Below are 18239 nucleotides of genomic sequence, written 5' to 3'. Positions count from 1 at the left end.
CAAGCAGCTGCTACAGGACAGAGGTAAAGATAACTCTAAAGCATATTGACCAAGAAGTTCTTCCTGCAAGGGCAGGATGGAGCGAACAAGCTAAAGAAACTGCTCCTTGCAGACACTACCTCACGCAACCAAGAATGAAACTGTTTTGGAGAGAACCAGCTCGGACTTCCTGAACAGCTCTTTGGAGCAAGGAGCTGACCTTGCAGCAGCATTTGGAGGTGGCCTGACCTCACTCCCACACCTACGCCAAGGCAAGTATGCTGTCATCAGCTCAGTGAAAAATCCCACCTCTACATTTCTCTAAAAATCCCAGTCAAACCAGACACTTTGTTATAAAGTGCTGGAGTTATTTCTCCATTTGGCCATGTCCCCACACTTGGCCAGGGGACAATTTTAGGCTTGGAATGAATTACTGCATTCAAGCAGCCACTCCTTGTCATGCCAGTTGTCCAACACCAAGACCAGCTGTAGGATGAAATTCACAGTAACAGCAGCTTAGCCTTCCAAATGCCCATCTTCCGATGCAGTGCTTTCCAAGGCAGTCACCAACTCAGCCTTTGCTGTGTTTAGCTCAAAGGGACTGCTGAGAACATAGCTACACTGGCTACCCAGTACAGACAACACCGTATCAGCTACTCAGGGGTTAGTCAGGTAAGTGCTTTCAACCTTCAGTGGCCTAGCAGAACAAGAACCACCAGATAAAAACAACTAAATCGTGACCAGGTACACAAACCTAGAGCAGCATTTAATTTGTGGGGCACAGTAAGTTTGGGGTCAAGGAGAGCTTATGCAGCAGCAGGTCTCCAGCTGCATCTGCTCTAGGAAGGGGTTGATTTGACAGAAAGACCAACCCTTCACCAGTTAGAGGATGGCAACATACACCAGGAAACAGTGGTTGCCTCTCAGAGGGGGAACACTGCTCTGCCCTTGCCACTTCAGTCTGAACCACAGAACTGTATCCAAGCACAGACCCTCAGCACATACTACAGTGGTCCCAGCAAAGGGGACAGTGCACTTGAGTGGCTTGGGGTCACTCGATGTCTGTGATACCAGGCTGGGAAACAAACCAATCCAAGCCCTTCTACATTCTCCTAGAAAACACTTCCAAGAAACCATTTAGGTATGTACCAGAGCTACAATTCCAGAGGAAGAGACAGCCAGTCAGGATTCCTGGATCTAGGCCACACCAGAAAAGTTCAGATAGATGTACCAGATAATGACTGAAGATACTTCATAATCATAGTAAACAACTGAACACCAAAGGTCCATTCCTCAAGAAAGCTACTCCAAAGCCTCAGCCAGGGTTTTGATGAAAATCAGTGGAACAGGATGACTCTGCCACAGGTCTCCTCTGTACAGCTGCAGGCAGCCAGGCAGGAGAAACACTTGTGAACTTTCTGTCAGCAAGAGAATGATAGAGCAGGGAGAAGTGTTGTCAAGAAACTGAAAAAAAAAAACCAACCAACAAAGGGAGTGCTGAAACAACATGCTCCCATTACAGCACAGGTTAATGGAGACCTAAAGCACACGCTGCAGAAATTAATTTTCTCCTCACTATACCTAAAAAAACAACTACATTCTCAGTTCTGTCACTATATGACAGCAAGAGAAAAACTGCCTTTATCCTAACAGCCTCTCAAAGGCCAAAACCAACCCAAAGTGCTTCTGAAGATAAATTAATGGTCCCAAGGCAAGTGAAGAGGTGGGACAACACCAAGTAAGTGCCTTTAATTTTCAAGTGTCTGATTTCTGTTGTCTTCCAATCACACAAACCTGGTTAAGCGCTGGAAGCTCTCCTGCTTACTCCAGCTTCAACTGCACATTAACCCTGTCAGAGGGGCTGGTAAGTTCCAAGAAACGAGCAGGGCCCAAATGTCTGCTGTCTTGCAGCAACCTGCAGGGCTGCTGCTCCATTTGCTTCAGTGGGCATTTGAGCACCTGGCTGAAGGCAGCCAACTGCACAAGGGTTATCCTCCCTCCTTCCAGGAAAGGAAGCGAAGAGCAGCTAGGACAGCCATTCCTGCACAACTGACCACTCCCCACGTGCTAGGGCTAGCATCCTTAGCACAGTCATCAGGCCAAGAATGAATCCAATCTTCAGACAGGGATGTAAAGCTGCTGTTGCTATTACTGTCTCAGACATCTAGAAGACATAGGATGCCTATCCGATGAGAGCAGACAAGCTTCATACCAACAAGCCAGTCCTGAGACTGAAAACGACATTGCATTAAAGCAGTGATAGGAATAAAAGTTCAACCCCCTTTCAGGAATAGATTCAGTTCTGTTTTTCTAGCTGTAACCAAGATGCACAGTACAGCTGAGGAAACAAAACAGTAACAAGTTATTTTGGATACCGTTTTGTAAAGAGATGCATGGCCAGTTATCTAACCTTGGGAACACTGATAGGAGTAGGCTCTGAGAGAGAGCAGCAGAGCACTTGCACAGTTATTTAACTGCAAGCTTTGAGCAGCTTGCATCATCTGTTAGTAAATTTCCAGGAGTCTGCTATGTCAGCAGCTTATGCTGCAAGACACCTGGAAGAATTTGTGAAGTGCCACTTCCCCTGGGTACCTCAGGATTGTTCCCTCCTCTAGCCACTAACAGACAACCATGAGGACAGTTAGAGGAGGTATTTCTACAGCTATACTGTTAATTACATTAATTGACAAAAGATCTGACTCAACTGCTGTAGAGCTTTGTGCAAGCTGGGCCTCCTACTCCCCATAACAGGGATGCCTTATCCTTGGGGAAAGGCTGTAACAACAGAACTGAGTCACCTTACACACAGTAGGCTACAACTTGGACATAATCTATGCCAGGACAGCCTACTGATTTCAGTATGATCTGCCTACCCTGGCAGGCTTCATACCAAGGAGTCATTACTCTGAGTGCTTAGAAAAGCTGCATACAGCTTGCTCAGGTATCAAGAAGCAAGGCATGAAAACCAGGCATTTAAGCAACATTAAACATAGGGTCTTCTGTGCAAGTTAACACAGCAAGCATGTATGAGATCCATGGACAGAAGACCATGATTGACACCTGTGAGATCAAAGGAAACTCTGAATATAGAAGCACCTTATTAGATGGGCAGCAGAACTGAGGATATTAACTCTGTCAAACTGTGGTGACGCTCCCCACTGCAAAGTGTTACAGCAACAGAGCCAAGGGACAACAGCAGAGCTCCGAGCAGGGAACAGAAAAAGCAGGGCTACAGAAGCATGCCAGAGCACCAAAGCCCTTTTCCTCCCACCCTCACCTTACAGCAGTTCACTGTTCCCCACCACACGGTGCTGCACAGCTTGCAACTCCAGTTACAGCCCACGACCATGTGCCAGGTGGTCCCACACAACTGTGCCACAGCAGCGCAGGGAGCTGGGGAGCTGAGGTCTACAGCTGCAGGATCTGAGGTTTATTAACATTCAACTAATTAAGTTGAGGACAGGAGAGATCCACATAATTTGTGGTTTGTCCCGGTCAGGAAGCCAAGCATGTGGCAATCTGCAGTACAAATATTAGTAATCTGTAAAATTAAGTACCATGTTTCCCAAGAGCCAGGATCATATCTAACTGAAATATAGCACACTCTCCAAAACTGCTGTCTGACAGGACATGTGTCTCTGGGAAGCACAGTCTCTCCTCCCAGACTATTCCATCTGAGAGACAGCTTTAGAAGTGCTCCCTGTTCAAAGTTAAGGGAGAGAGTTCATATACTATGGCAGTGCAGAAGGAAACTCCTAGATATAACTGGTTTAGGTGTTTTGAATGAGCTGGTAAATTTTGCACAAAAGCATTGCTACACCCAAATTCTGCAGGTGCTTAGATATGTACGCACACACACAATTTCAGGAATTAGTCAAGAATGCATTTGGAAGTTGAGTACCTCCATCCAAACTAAAACCACCCTTCAATTTATTGTCTTAAGGACTCCAGCTCGATCTCTCTCTTTGCTCACTTCTGCAGCAATCTTGAAGTATGAGCATGACTTAAGGGAAATTTGAACACGGTATAAATTTACACAATCACTAGAAGCCTCACAGTACCAGATTGCTACTTCTTCCATCAGGAAGTTACATTCTAGGCTGTTCTGTCCTTTGTCTATCTAGCCAGACTGAAGTAGTAGCCATCCTCGTTACGACATGTAGCGCACTGAACACTGAGAAAAGCACGATAGCATTTAAAGTTAGAGATGGCTTCTGGCAAGCAAATGATCTTGCAGCTCCCAAGTCCAGGATGTAATCAGACAATGCTCAGGAATCTGAGAACTGTTTTGTGGTTTAGTTCAGCAGCTCCTGCCAGATGACCAAATTTGCCTTAGGTTTTGGTTCTTCCACATTAGGTGCAAGAAGCTTCAAAACATTACATTATTTGACAGTTCCTTCACGTTTCATTATTTGACAGTTCTTTTACGTTTCATATATACAATGTATATCCTCTGTGCATTAGTTATCAGAACAGTCATTAGTTCCTGTTAGGCATGTATGTCAGAGCAATAGAGCACAAAGAGCAATGGCATGGAATAATTGCTTCTGAAGCTTTAAAAAGCTATCAGTCTGACTGTGGTAGGTGGTAAGCCAAACTCCATCCCATGATGTCCCACTGTCATTTTGAGTGTTCAGCCCCTTAACAGAGAGGGAGACTTGACCTGCTGGCTCTCTGAGTGTGCCTGGGAACAAGACACTAGACAAGCTGAACCCAAGAGCAAAACAAGACAACTCAAAACTCTGGAGGAAGACTACACTTCAAAAACCCAAACCTACAACTAAACCTAAGTTTCCCTATAATTAGGCCAAACCAGCTGTCCCCCTTCCCATCCCTGTTCCACTTGCTGTTAGCAAGTGCTGCAGAGAACAGTGCAGCCTCACAAGGTGAACAACAAACATCTGCTGCCTCTCAAGGCAAGAAATACAACCTCAACACACACAGTTAAGCACAACTGCACTCTAAGGAGCACATGAGCTGGAATCACAACACCTGAACTTAGTAATTTTCAGTATCTTGAGAACAGTGGCCCAGATCTTCATGCTCTGGTACCTAAAAGACTATCAAGTAACAATTCAGATGTGTTGTTAATCACCCTGCTTTCTGAAAGTATTTATCAATACTAGAAAAATTAGACCACCTAAGCAGAAACTCCTTACTAAGAAAATTAACTTGCTTCTTTTATCAATGACACTTCACCATAAAGCCAGCTAAGAAATTTATCCATAAATCTCACCTGTAAGAGGAAAAAGGAACTCTTATCTTTACATTTTAGATACTGGAACATGCAGAAACCGTGCAGAGACTGGAGTTGTTCCATGACAGAACATGCAAAGTTCCTCCTTCAGCAGATAGTGCTGAACTATTTCCTGCCTGCATTTATGATTGCAGCTCTACAAAAACCCTAGCTCTTATCTTCACCACTTAGAGACACAGGAAAACAGCAACCAAAGGATCAATCGAAAGAGCCAAGAACTGCAGTCAGTGCTTCCCAGCAAGAGACACTCCACTGGCAGCCTACCGACCCTGCTCACTGGACCTTGACGTGTTACACAAGACAAGGCAGCCATAAGCAGCCACACTCAATCAAGAGCCCTGGCGAGTTTGGCATGAATCAGCTGTGGTACGGGTGAACAGGCTCAGAGAGCCTCAGTACAACCAGCCAACAGAACACCATCCGCTGCACCTTTTAAATAAGAAAGGCTGTTAGTAACTTGAAGCCAAGTGTGTGGAGAGAGCAGAGACAGAATATGTCACCATAGGCCTGCCCATGTCACAGCAGAGCATGCACAGGTATTTCCTAAACCAGCACAGACCTCCTGCACACATTCACTCTATGAAAACCTCAAAGAACTTGGAAAACCTGGGCAAGGGCTTAAGCACAAGTTGTGGCTTCTGAGCACGCTTACTGCAGGAGGCTACACTGCCTCTGTGGCCAGGTGTGCAGGTTTTCAAGCCTACTAGCTATTCACAAGCTTCCTGCAATCCTACAAACAGCATTAAGCACCAGCCAGTCTTAACACCATTGAAATGAAACTTTTACAGTTCAGTTTTCAGCACCAGGAGTTCAGATCAAGAAATGCATCTGACTGCTACCCAGCTATGCTTCCCTTCTATCTTTAAAGTTTCTCAGTGTTGCACAAACCACAGTGCAGTAAAACTGCCCAAAATATGCAAATACCACTGACACAGAAGTGATTCGCATCCTTGAAGTGTGTCACTACCGGCTAGGCAAGGAGATCTTTAAGACTGAAAGCAGCCAGCTGCCACCATTGTCCCCTTTATGTTCACCCTGCACATAACACATTAGTAAGCAGGGCTCAACAGGAGCGTAAGGAGTCCAGGCAAGCACAGACCTTGGTTCACGAAGGTATTTTCCTTCTGCTGAGGGGTTAGAAAAGAAGGACAAGACAAAGAGCAAACACATTTTAGCAAAGGAAAGGACTCATCTTTTGCCACTCACTGACCAGTGGTTACTGTGAAGAGACACCAAGAAAAAAAAAAGTCCTTACTTGATCATTCTGAAGCACAGCAGCTTAGCTAAGTGGGAACCTGAGGCTTCCAGACATTAAGTAACTTCACTTTTAGTCATCTACTTAAGAGCACCTGCCAGCTCTGCATTATCTACTTTTCTCTGTAAGTTTGCTTTGAGCACAAATTGGTGTTTCGTTAACCTCCATCTCTGGGTGATGTTTGCAGGAACTCTGTTTACCTTTGAACAAGTATACATAGCCATTGCTGCTACAGGATCAGGCAGCTCTCGTTTCAAAGTCTTTATCAGAGATCACACAAGACAACTTGATTTTCATGTCCAGGTCCTGGCTTCCAGCATGCAATCTGTTAACTTACAATCTGAACAAGCACTTGGTGTCACAACCCTTAACCAGCTGCTGCTGAAAGGATGCCTGAAGTCTCAGCACTAGAAAGATGCCCAGACAAACCCACAGCAATTTTCACTACCTTATCTTTCAGGCAGGAATGTAATTTCCTTTAACATCTCAGATACATTTTACAGAGTTATTCTGCACAAATTGTCAGTGCCCACTCACCCTTCCCTTTTAAGTTTTGATACAGCTTACCATCCTGTAGATGACCATCTTCTACAAAAATATCTTTTAAAACTTACTTGAATCAGGTATGTGTCCTTATGTCTAAACTTCAGAGAACTCAGTAGGAAAACACATTAATTTGCAGGGTATTAGATTTTATGTTTCTGTTCCCATGCTCAAATAGCCAGCCTACCTTGGCTAGCACCTCAGTTTTTCCTTCTGCAAGTGTATCGTTATAGATGCCAGCCAAGCCACTCTGAGGGATCCAAGAAACCTACAAGTACTGAGGGACAGGGTTGGCATGGGGGAAGAGGATATCATACAATGCAATTGCAAGGTTAAAGCATCTGCAATTAAGTCCAAGGCGGTCAGTGTAGCCCTGCCAGCAGAAGCAGGTAAGAGGCTGCAGACCAGGAGCAAGGACACCTGCTGCACTGGCATTTGCTGTGACAGAAGAGGGAGTCTCTGCCTCTCCTGTTGACCTCCTGCTCCCCAAAGCAGCACAACACTGACCTAGTTTTCCTTTGGGTTTGTAGCAGCAGCCACAGAAGAACCAAGCAGAAAGCAAGCCATGCCCAGAGATTTGGGGAGCTGTTCCTGTTCAGCCCATTTCAGAGCTGGATGACTGTTCCTCACCGGCCAGTTATGTGCTAAAAGCAACAGGGAAAGGAGACAAGCTTCCAGGCTCCCCCACAGAGAATCATTAATTCAGTCAGGTTATTCATATTTTTGAAAGTTGGGGTACAAAAGCAGCCTACACAGCATCTTCTAACAAAATTATGGTATATAATGGACTATTCAGAACCTACAAGTGGAGATTATATGGGGTCAGATTATCTGATGTACACTTGGCATTCAAGTCTGCCAAAAGTAATCACTGGCGTAAGAATAGAGCAACTGACGATATCAGATCACCAACTCATCCACAGAATTATCTTCAGTGAACCCCTTAGGGCAAAAACAGGTTTGGGGATAAAGAATTCTGTGCAGAGTCTCATTCTGAAAGAACAAGCCATTTCACAGAAACTTGCTCATGTAGTAGAGGAATTTGTTGGGGTTAACTGTGTTTAGATAAGCTCATGAGTAGGGACACAAGGACTAGTTTCCTTCTAGGAAAGAATCTATTCATAGCCTTTAATAGAAAACTTCAAATACTTTGAAATTAGCTGTTTTGCTGTATTAAAGGAAACTTCACCTTTTCCATCCCATAGATGAGGTAGTTTTCCACATGCAGTGAAAACTGAAGGCATGCTAAAAATATAGCTAAACTTTAATCTACAAGTCATGCGTGGTTTGTTGTCCTAAACAATTTCAGTCTTACACCTCTAATTCATTTTCTCCTCTATAGTAACTACAGTGCTAGAAGCCTTAGAGTCAAGTAGCCTTGGTGTGGGTTGCTCCCACAGCTCTTGTAGCAGTCAGGAAGAAGGTGACCAGTGTCAGGACAGAACTAAGACATTTTCTACCCTTTACAGTTTTTAAACCAACGTTGGTTAAAAAGCAGGTTTTGGTATCTTTGGCCAGACAGCTACCCATTTTAAGATCAATAGCACTATGAATTAATATGAACAAATGCAACTGGCCTTGCAGTCACATTTTTCCCCTAAACAGGACACTTATCAAGGGTTCCAAGGGAACAGACAAGGTGAAAAACACTTTGTCTTCATGCTATGAGCTGCTCTAGCCTTTCGTCTTTAAAACCCAGCAATTCAGAAGATAAATTAGAAAAAGAAGAGGAGTCTGTCAGCAAAACTGCTGGTAAACAGTTTTGATCCTTTCAGGAAAGGAGCCAGAAATTTCTCTCACACTGAAAAAAATCAACCTGTTTCAGCTTCCATGTTACATGAGATTTTATCCCTTTTGTCTGAATACAAGGCTGCTTAAAACAAGCAAAGCAGAAGGGAGAAGATGTACTATTGTGCTTGCCAAGCAAGTGCCAGGCGCAATAGATTACAACTCAGAGCAGCCCAAGCCAAACTCTGCCAGTGCAGTGCACAGGGTCCTGCTGAGAGCAGCACAGGCCAGCACCCGGCAGTACGAGAGCACCCTCATCTCACCCCAGAGCTTCAGATACCCCTACACAGAGGGAAAACCTGCAAGGCTCCTCCGTAGTATCAGGAGAATACAAACAGAAACATTACAGCTAACATGCTTCTGTGATAGTTATGACAAAGCCCCTTTATGAAAAATGACAGATAACTGGAAAGCATTTGCTACCCGATTGCCAGGTCAGGCACTGAAGATCACCCTGCCTCCCATTAATCAGGAGGAGATTAGTTAATATTTGAGTAGGCTGTTACAGCTCAAGGCACAGTATCAAGTGCACTGTGCCATGCTCTCAACCAGACCCCTTACGAGGAAACAGGTAAAGCTGAGGACAAACACATGGAAGAGATTGTTACAGAGCAGAATACAACACATCCTCACATGGTCTTTACAGTGGCCAGTCATGGTGTTTTAGGAAGTAACAAGAAAGTTCCCAGCATTTTGGCAAAGAACAGAACAAAACCATGAAAGCAGCCCAGTTCTCTGCTATGTTACCATATCCACTGAGCTCATACATGAAGCTGTACAAGTCAAAAACTGTTGGCTTTCATGATTTCACATAGCTCTCAGCAGCCCAGCTACCCCATTATGTGCCTAAGTATTCCCACAGTGGAAACAGCTGTTTCAGAAGCATTGGAAAGGCAAGAGACCCCAAAAAGTTCCTCAAAATGCCACCCTGGTGGTACATCAGCTTTTCTGACTGATGTTAATGCTAGCTGGCCAAGCTCAGTACACCTCTTAACCAGTCACAAGAAGCCCTTCCACACTGTGAATGGAACGAGGCCTAACAAGTACTTGGGTTTTTAGCATCATAAATGTTAACAGGGCTCAAGTGAAGCAGCATAGCAACAGCCAGAGGTTTTGGGCCTCTTGCCACATTTGAAGTAAACTCAACAACAGACACAGCAACAGTTTTGAGAAAGTGGTTATATTGCACCTCTTCCACCATTGCTACTAAGCAGCAGCCTTAAAATCACAGCTGTAATTCAGGCCCATTTAAAAGCTCTGTATCTTCCCTGAAACTTATTGAGCCATTCTGTTTTTTTCTTGGAGCTATTGATTACTGGGGTGGATGAGGTGATGGGGATTATTAACAACTGCCTCCCAGCCACTTTTCAGTGATGCCACAGCTTGTGACATCATGACTGTCTCCATGGCAACACAGCAACACAAATGAATCCAAATAGGAGGCAGCCAATTAGAACAAGAAAGCCCTTTTGTAGTTGGAACCATAGTAATTGACAGAAATAGGAGAAGCTTTATAGCAAGTACATAATTCCAATAACAAAAACCTTGCTTTTAGCTTGCCAGGTGAACCTAAAACCCCCAAACCATGGCCAAGTGTAAAAAAACCACCCTTCTAGATGGGAAACCCCACAATATCATCAGCTTCTTTCCCAGCTCTAAACACTGAGCACAGCCTGGATCAGACAGATCATTTTCCCTCTCCTCTCACATCAAGTTCTCCATTCCACTGTAGCCTGCCCACATGCTTAGGAGGCTTCTCAGCCTGTCTTGCTCAAGCAAAGCCTCCCAAGTGCCTTTCAACTGGCTACAATTAGCACGCATGTGTGTCTAAGGGGACCACACAAAATAAGCCAACCCAAGGCCAGTCACTAAATCCATAGTCACTCATGCCAGCTAAGACTTCACCATCAAGGATGAAGCACATTCAGGATTTGAAATAGGCGGTATGAACAAGGTCTGGACCCTCCATATATATATTATCTTGTTTTGAATCTCCACATCAATAGCAGACATACAGGAGCAATCTCTGCTAGCATAAGCTAAATTGTTACAGTGCTGTTGGGGTAATGTTAATCCAAATCTGACTCCCTGACCAATTTCCACCCTACAGCGCATGTTAATCAAGAAGCACTTGCTGTAGTCCCAGAGATAACACTACTGCTGTACTGCTCCATAGTGGCCAGGAGCAACACAAAGCTAGTAGGAAGTCTGCAGGGTAAAGCAGGTGTTTAGAGTGCACTGCAATCAGGCTTTAAGCCTGGGGCATCTCTACTTTGTCTACGGATTCAGCTCACTAAATACTAGCTACATTTACAGCATTTTTCTTTTCTCAAGCAAGTCTAAAAGCTGCAGCAGTCCATGAAGAAGCTAAGGCTATACTTTCCAAGAAAGCAAGCTTGAAGGTGTAAGCTACAGCATGAAGTCAGGCCACTTGTAGCGGGAAGAGCTGCACCCAGCACAGCGTCACTGAACACACTCATGACTGATGGTCAAACCTCCCAGGGTAACACTGCTCCCCAGACCTGCAGTGAGCAGACCTCTATTCTGTTCCTCTCCTGCGACTTGATGGGAAGAGAGGCACATCACTTTTGGCAGGGGAAGCAGAGCACATAGGTCCCTAGTACAGGCAAGCTCATGGTGTGTGGAGGCTGGGCAGTAATCAGGTTAGCAGCTGTTTTGTGATAAGGGGCACAGCTGGCTAAAACTAATTGAGCCAGCTTAAAAAAAAATGCTGAAAAGCATCACACCATAAGAACTAGCATAAAATAGATTTAACAGGTACCCTCAACAACTGCAGCATAACCAGTTCTCAAGCATAATCCATCCGAGTGAGATTCTTTGTACACTACACTTTTAATAGCTCCTACCTCAGTCTGGTAAAGTTATTTCACATGGAACAGCAGGCCTTGAGTTAAGGCTTTAACAATGACTAGGGCTCCTGCTAGGATTCACCCAGCCATTAAAAACAAGCCATCCTGTGGCACACTTCTGAGAAGTGGGACAACAGGGCTCCTCAAGCCACTGTCACCTGTGAACACAGCTGGTTCAAACAGCAGATGCACACATTCCTGCACACTTTTGTCTGCAGAACAGCACCTGAGCAGCAGCTCTGGCTCTTACAAGCTAGAGTTCTACCCTTTGAAAAGGTTTTAGTTCATTCTTTACTTTGTTCTGACCTCAGTGCTCCTGATACATGAACTTATTCACCCTTATTCAGAAGCTGTCTGAACACATAACACCACCCATACCCAAAGCATGTTTTCTAACAGAGCAAGAACTAGAAGAGAGCAGAAAACATGATTTTCTGTGTGAACCGTGAGGCCTTGCAGCACTAGGAAAAGCCATTAGCTACAGAAGGGAAAGAAACCCAAGAGATTCAGAAATGACAACTGTGGAAATAACCAGCCTGTAGTTATTTTTAGAGCTGCCTCCCCCAGCACCCAAGATATTCAGAGCCCTTGAAAAACATAAATCAAAGGTAAGTGCACAAACAGCAGTGACAGAAGAAAGCAGACAGTGCTTTAAAGTCTACTGCTGTCACAACACCAGCAGCCTCAACGGCTGGCCCAGTTCTGTCCTTTGATTCGAGGCGGCCTCATTAGCCTGAGCTGTGTTTTGCTCTGCCACCGCGACAAGCGCGTCCCCGGCTGCGGGGGGCGGCCGGGCCCTGCCGTGGGACAGGGCCGCGCCTGCGGGGGGCGGCCGGAGGCGCTCCCACACGGCTCTGGGAGCCTGCCGGTAGTGAACGCCCGAGGTGACGGGTCAGGGAGGGCTCCATCTCGCTCCCCTTCCCGCCCAGCCGCCTCCGCAGAGAGTCGACGAGCAGCACAGCGCCCACCCGCACCTGACGGTGGTGACTCACCGGGGCACCGGCCCCGCTCCGCGGCAAGAGGGCGGCCACCGCCGGCGAGAGGCTGTCGCCGGTCGGGAGCGCCCGCCTCGCACCGCACCGGCGGGCTCAGCGCTCCCCCTCAGCAACCAGACCAGAGCGGCAAGGGCGGGAGGCCGGGGCGGCTCCGCATCAGCGCCCCCCGGCCCTGGCGGCAGCGCGGCCCGGCCGCGCGCCTACCTCGCCCTACGGCCTGCTGCAAAGAGCGGCGGCCGCAAAGCGCGGGCGGCGCGACCCGGGGGGCTGCGGCCACCTCCGGCCCGCGCTGCCCGGGGGCACGGCCGCGGTGCTGGAGCCACGCAGCATCGGCAGCACCACCAAGGTGTCCCGCGGGCTCCCGCTGGGGCCGCCGGAGCAGCGCGATCCGTCAGTTACACAGCCATGAGAGCGTAACCCGCATGCCAGCCCCAGGCATGCCCGGCCCCCTCCTGCTTAGGGGCCCGGGCTCCAAACGCACTGCTTGCAGATCTGCTCAGCCCTGCTGCCACACAGACACTGTCCCCCTGAAGCACCACACAAACGAACAGCCCAAGCGGGACACTGCCAGCCACCGCGGGTTGGAGGGGGCACAGGCCTGTCACCGACAAGTGTGCCCATGGCCGCGTGCGACGGGCGCAGCCAACTAGGAACAGTGTCTGCACCGGTAGTTACACAGGCAAGACGAATGACGACAGCTACCCGTACGAGCTTTATGCTTCCCTTCCATGACATGATGATTTCCCCCTGTCCACCCGATTCAGTATTGGACTCGAGCAAGAACGACTCCAGTGAGAGCAGGGCTGTAAGAGCCTGCTTTGGCAGCCTCCCCTTCACAACACGGAGCATTCCGCAGCACTCATCTCCAGTAAGCACGTTAACAGACCGGCGATAAAAGCTAATGTGCAGCATAATACCACTATTAGCAGCGGCCGCCTCCAGAATGCCCTAGAAGATTGCAGGGTGACAGTGAGCTGTAGACATCAGAGCCTGGTGCCAAGTGCAAAGGCCAACAGCAGCAGTGCCGTGGCCAAGGCAACAGGCTGCTAGTAAGCAGATCTCCGCTTACCAGCATCCAGGATTTCCCTGCTCAAGACCTTGCTCCTGGCACACTGCAAACTTGAGGGTCACAAACTCAAGGTTTTGACTCAAAGCAGCTACTTTATCCAGGACCAAAGCTCAGGAGGTGCAAGCACTGTCCGGCACCCTTTTACTTCCAGGGTATAAGAATAAGCAGCTGTTCAGACACTGGGAAAAGTTCTAAGCTCTATTCTACTAGTATCTATCTCCCTAAAACCACCTTTTCCCTTGGAAAGTCCCAGTCCACACTGTACAAGGCTGGGCATTACACCAGCTCTGCATTGCCAGGGAGCTTGTTTTGCTCAGAGTAGCAGCACCAAGAGGCCAAAATTCCCAGCCTGGGTCTGCTGCTGGAGCAGCAGGTCAGACAAGAAAGCACTGGTAGCCATTCAATAGAGCGCACCAAAACCTGGAAGAGTTCCTGGACAAAAGTGTCATGACTCAGGACCCCATGTTTGGGCCAAGCTGAGAGACTCAGAAAAGCCTGAGGGTTCAAACAAGGAAGAGAAGTCTTCCCAACAAAAGTTACTCAAGTGACCTTACAAGAGGCAAGGGAGAACAGTTCTGCAATAGTATGCTGGCTCATGAGCTACCCTGACACACGCTGTTCTCCACAAGAGCAACACTGAGTAATCTGGCAGCCAAGCAGGCAGTGGCATGGCTCCTAACAAGGACTTTCATACTTAGAGACAACTCCACAGTAGCCTTTGGGACACTTTCTCTAGCTTCAGACACAGATAGTTTTCTCATGCATAAAGCCAAATTTCAACTTTAAGCTGTAGATCTTACCCTGGGTAGAAAATTTGAAGCTTGGAGATCCCTCTTGAGCACAGCAAATGCCCTGCTGGGGCTCTCTTCAGTTAGTTCCTCAACCACTCCCAGAGTATAAAAAACCAAGGCAAATAGTTCTTAGAAATTTGACTAATCTTACAACAACTTGCAATAAAAAAAATCCCTTTTATCAACTCTTAACTACCTTTCAGCTTTCATCAAATATCACCTTGTACTACGACAGCACGTCAGTAGAAAGGCATATGCAATTTCTAATCTGTTTTAATTCCAGCTCTGACAGACTTGCAGTACAAGTAAGAATTTACCTTTGAAACATTCACCACTGAAGTTTCTTGGCCACCTTCAAACTGGAGACACAGTAGCTTAAGCTTTGATCTCTTAGAACGAGCTTCAGAAGAAAAGATCATTGCAGTGAAACCTGGATGTCTTAATGAAGAGTACTAAATAAGATCAACAAGACTGACTGTCAGCATGTCCTTGATGTGTTTAAACACCAGGGCTCATGTTTAAAATTCATGCATCTTTACACTGTTTCACTTTGAGCACTACTGTCTTGATGTCTTGATGCAGCAAGCTACAGCCTGTCTCAGGTGAGTCCCTTTTAAAGAGACTCTTCATTTTCCTGGTGTTGCCAGAAGAGCTGAATAACTTAGCCCCCAGAGACCATGTACAGCAGTGAGGATAACCAAGTTCCTGTGTGCAGGGTCTGTCAAGATGAAGCTGCAGCAGGCAGGCTGCAGTACTCACACCCCGCTACTGGACAACCTATCGCATCCTAGTAGGTCTGTGTGCCCCTCTGTGCCTTTACTGGCCATTTCACAGCGCCAAGCCCACCACCAAGAACCCCAGGGGGAAGTAGGAGAGAACCAGAACTCAGCTGTCTTCCTTCACAGTATTTAAATGCTGCAAGGAAATTCAGGTAATACACAGCTGTCCTCTACAGAAATTGAAAAGTCTCTGGTCCCGTGCGACCATTACTTCCCCCAGGACTGCTTGTCACCTACCCTTGATCACAGGCTAGCAGCCCACACTGCTGGTACTGCCCTACCTTATGCTGCCCATAAAATTGGAGACCATACTCACATGGGCAGATGTATCAGAGCGCTTATCTCTCACTGTTTTCAGTGGAAATTGCAAATGCTTTTGAAATGGTGCCTTTACTTGCCATATCCTGGCAGCTCAGAGAAGTGAAGCACAGGGCTAAGGCCTAGGTCAGGACTTCAGCTGTGGGGCTGCTGGTTCCTCTTGCCCACTGCTTCTCCAGGGGATACACGGTTGCCTTAGTACACCCATCTGCACCAAAGAGCCAGCAATTCATTACCTTTGCAAGATAAATTGAAGCAGACAAATTTTTCACTCTCCTCATTAACTAGCCCATCTGCAAATGGTTTAACTTCCACTTGTTTAAAGGCAGCTTATGTCAAACAGCCTGGTGTCATTCTGTCCCCCACTTCTCCCTCTCTCCAGGTGGCAGGCTGGCATGGAGACCAGGTTAGAAGGGAAGGATAAACTCATTCTTTTGTGAGCTTTTCTGGAGGGACCCGAGTTCACCATTCTCATCCCCAAGCCCAGGTATAGCCTTCACAGAACTTTTATCTGACAGCCTGAACTCTAATTGCCTTTCAAAGCAAACAGCAATCATACTTAGTATTTCTCCCCTCCCTTTTTAAATCTGCTCTGATAGGAAACACACTGACAACTTTTCACTGCAGAAATTAGAGTGGATTTTTCTTGAACAAGGCCACCCGCCTGCACAGCCTTAATCCTTCCAGCTCACATATGTTACTGTAACTTGCACTGCACTGAATCCAATTATGCCTCCCCAATCCATTAAAAAAATATTTGAGGGTGTTGCGCAGGTTGCACAGAACAAAAGTATCAGCTGAGGAGACAGAAAGAAGCCTTGCTGCAGCACAGCTTTGCAGCCTTACTTCTGCAGGTAAGCACATCGTGCATTAGTAGGAAAATACAAGTGTCACAGAGTGACTTTTACAGGGTCCATTGAATAGTTCACTCCAAACTACTTGAGTCCAGACTCAACAGGAAGAACTACATGGGAGACGAGAACTGACATACAGTTATTTGTAAATGCCTGGCAGTTATTAGTTATCCATTAAAAGCTTTTTAAATTATATTGCTCTGGCAGCATGTACAGCTAAGAATGAGCTCACGAATCAGCAGGTCTCTCATGCATTACACATTAGGCTGGAGCAACAGATGAATAACCTTGAGCTAAGTAGTCAGAAGTGTCCACAAATCTAAACTGCATGCACAGATGAAGCAACCGAGCATCCAACTACTGACTCACACACAGCTGCAAAGCTAAACACAAGCTCTCCCCAGCAGCTGACCATGTCTGCCCCATCAGCTAGAGGGCTGGGACACCAGCTACAGCTGATCAAGTTCCACAAAGGTACCTGTTGGCCTCTGAGAGCTCTGTGCTTTACCACATCCCACTGTATTCTCAGTATTCTCCAGACAGCCAATCCACATGTAATAGAAATCAAGTTCTTCCATCACCGCCTTTGCTGACAAGGAACTGGCAGAAGCTGCACAGGGTGGCCTTGTCCTTTCAAAACTGGCACACTGCATAGTAGTTACACCCCAGCACCTCAAGGGCCAGATCACAGATCTTGGGGCCCCTGGCTACACCAAAAACTCTTACACTGCCACTACAGAAGCAGAATAGAAGATGCTATAGATGCCAAAACAACATGGAGCGATTTGGCACTTGCACCTTAAAGTGAGCTTGCTTTTAGGTCATCCATGACTGCAACAGGTCAAATTCTGCACACAGCCTTCTTCCAAATACCTGGGTACCACTGCAGAGTACACACACACAAGTTATCTTAATCTGAAAGACAAGTAGGCTAGGTCTGATGGCTAGTTAGGCTTACTTCTCTCCACACGTTCAAGAATGCCTAACTTCATAGCACCAAACTCCCATTGGAAGAGCAATTACCAGCTAAGTAATCTGGACCCTCTGGAGTCAAGTCTGCCAACTTACACGACTTGGCAATGTGGCTTGTTATCATCCCACATGATTGGAATTTATTTTAGGATCTGATGCCACATGCTGGGGTTTTTTTTCTCTCTTTTCTTCTTTTCCTCCCCCAAGTGGCAAGTTACAGCCCAGGATTCAGAGATCCTAATTCCATTCCCATCTCAAACACACATTTCCTGCACAACCTGGGGTCAAGGTCTGTGCAGAATAAGTAATATTAAACCTATCAATAGCACCCTGGAAATAAGCTTTCTTTCTGAACATCTCAACAAAGCCTGGAGTGGAAATTAAGTGCTACGTTTACTTACTGCTCAGAACCAAGGGTAACATCCCCACCCTCCAGCACTGCACACCGATGGCCCGAGCGACAGCTGCGGCTGCATGCGAGGCAGGGGCATTCAGCCGAAACCCTCCGGCAGGGCTGGGGGCTCCACAGCAGGCAGCATCCGTGACTCCCAGGCTAAAAAGAGACTTTTCGAAGCCTGCTCTGGCCAGGAGGCACCAACTCACCGCGCTGCTATATGTCACCCCTCGGCAGCGCCGGGCGCAGGAGGGTTGTGCCTCACCCAGACAATGCCCTGCTCCCCTCGAGGGGAGGGCCAGGCCGCCCGCCACCCCAAAAGCGAGGGTCAGCGGCCCCGGGAGAGCGCGCGGTCAGCCAGGCCCAGTCTCGCTC

The 18239-nt window shown here is 47.0% G+C and overlaps 1 protein-coding gene across 4 annotated transcripts in view; it reads right to left on the bottom strand.

The window, feature by feature from the left end:
- Positions 1 to 18239, bottom strand: part of DLGAP4 (DLG associated protein 4) — a 157200-nt gene that overhangs the window by 24388 nt on the left and 114573 nt on the right. The window contains exon 1 of one of the 4 annotated variants that reach the window (XM_055813528.1): positions 12685 to 12881. The exons of the other annotated variants lie outside the window; for them this stretch is intronic. The gene's annotated coding sequence lies outside the window, so the exon portion shown is untranslated. Of the gene's footprint in view, positions 1 to 12684; positions 12882 to 18239 lie in introns of those variants that run through there. 4 annotated transcript variants of the gene reach the window in all.

Source organism: Falco peregrinus, chromosome 9, assembly GCF_023634155.1.
Source record: "Falco peregrinus isolate bFalPer1 chromosome 9, bFalPer1.pri, whole genome shotgun sequence".
Taxonomy (NCBI): Eukaryota; Metazoa; Chordata; class Aves; order Falconiformes; family Falconidae; genus Falco; species Falco peregrinus.
Note: the sequence above shows the minus strand (reverse complement) of the source record. Positions and strands in the feature narration are given on the sequence as shown.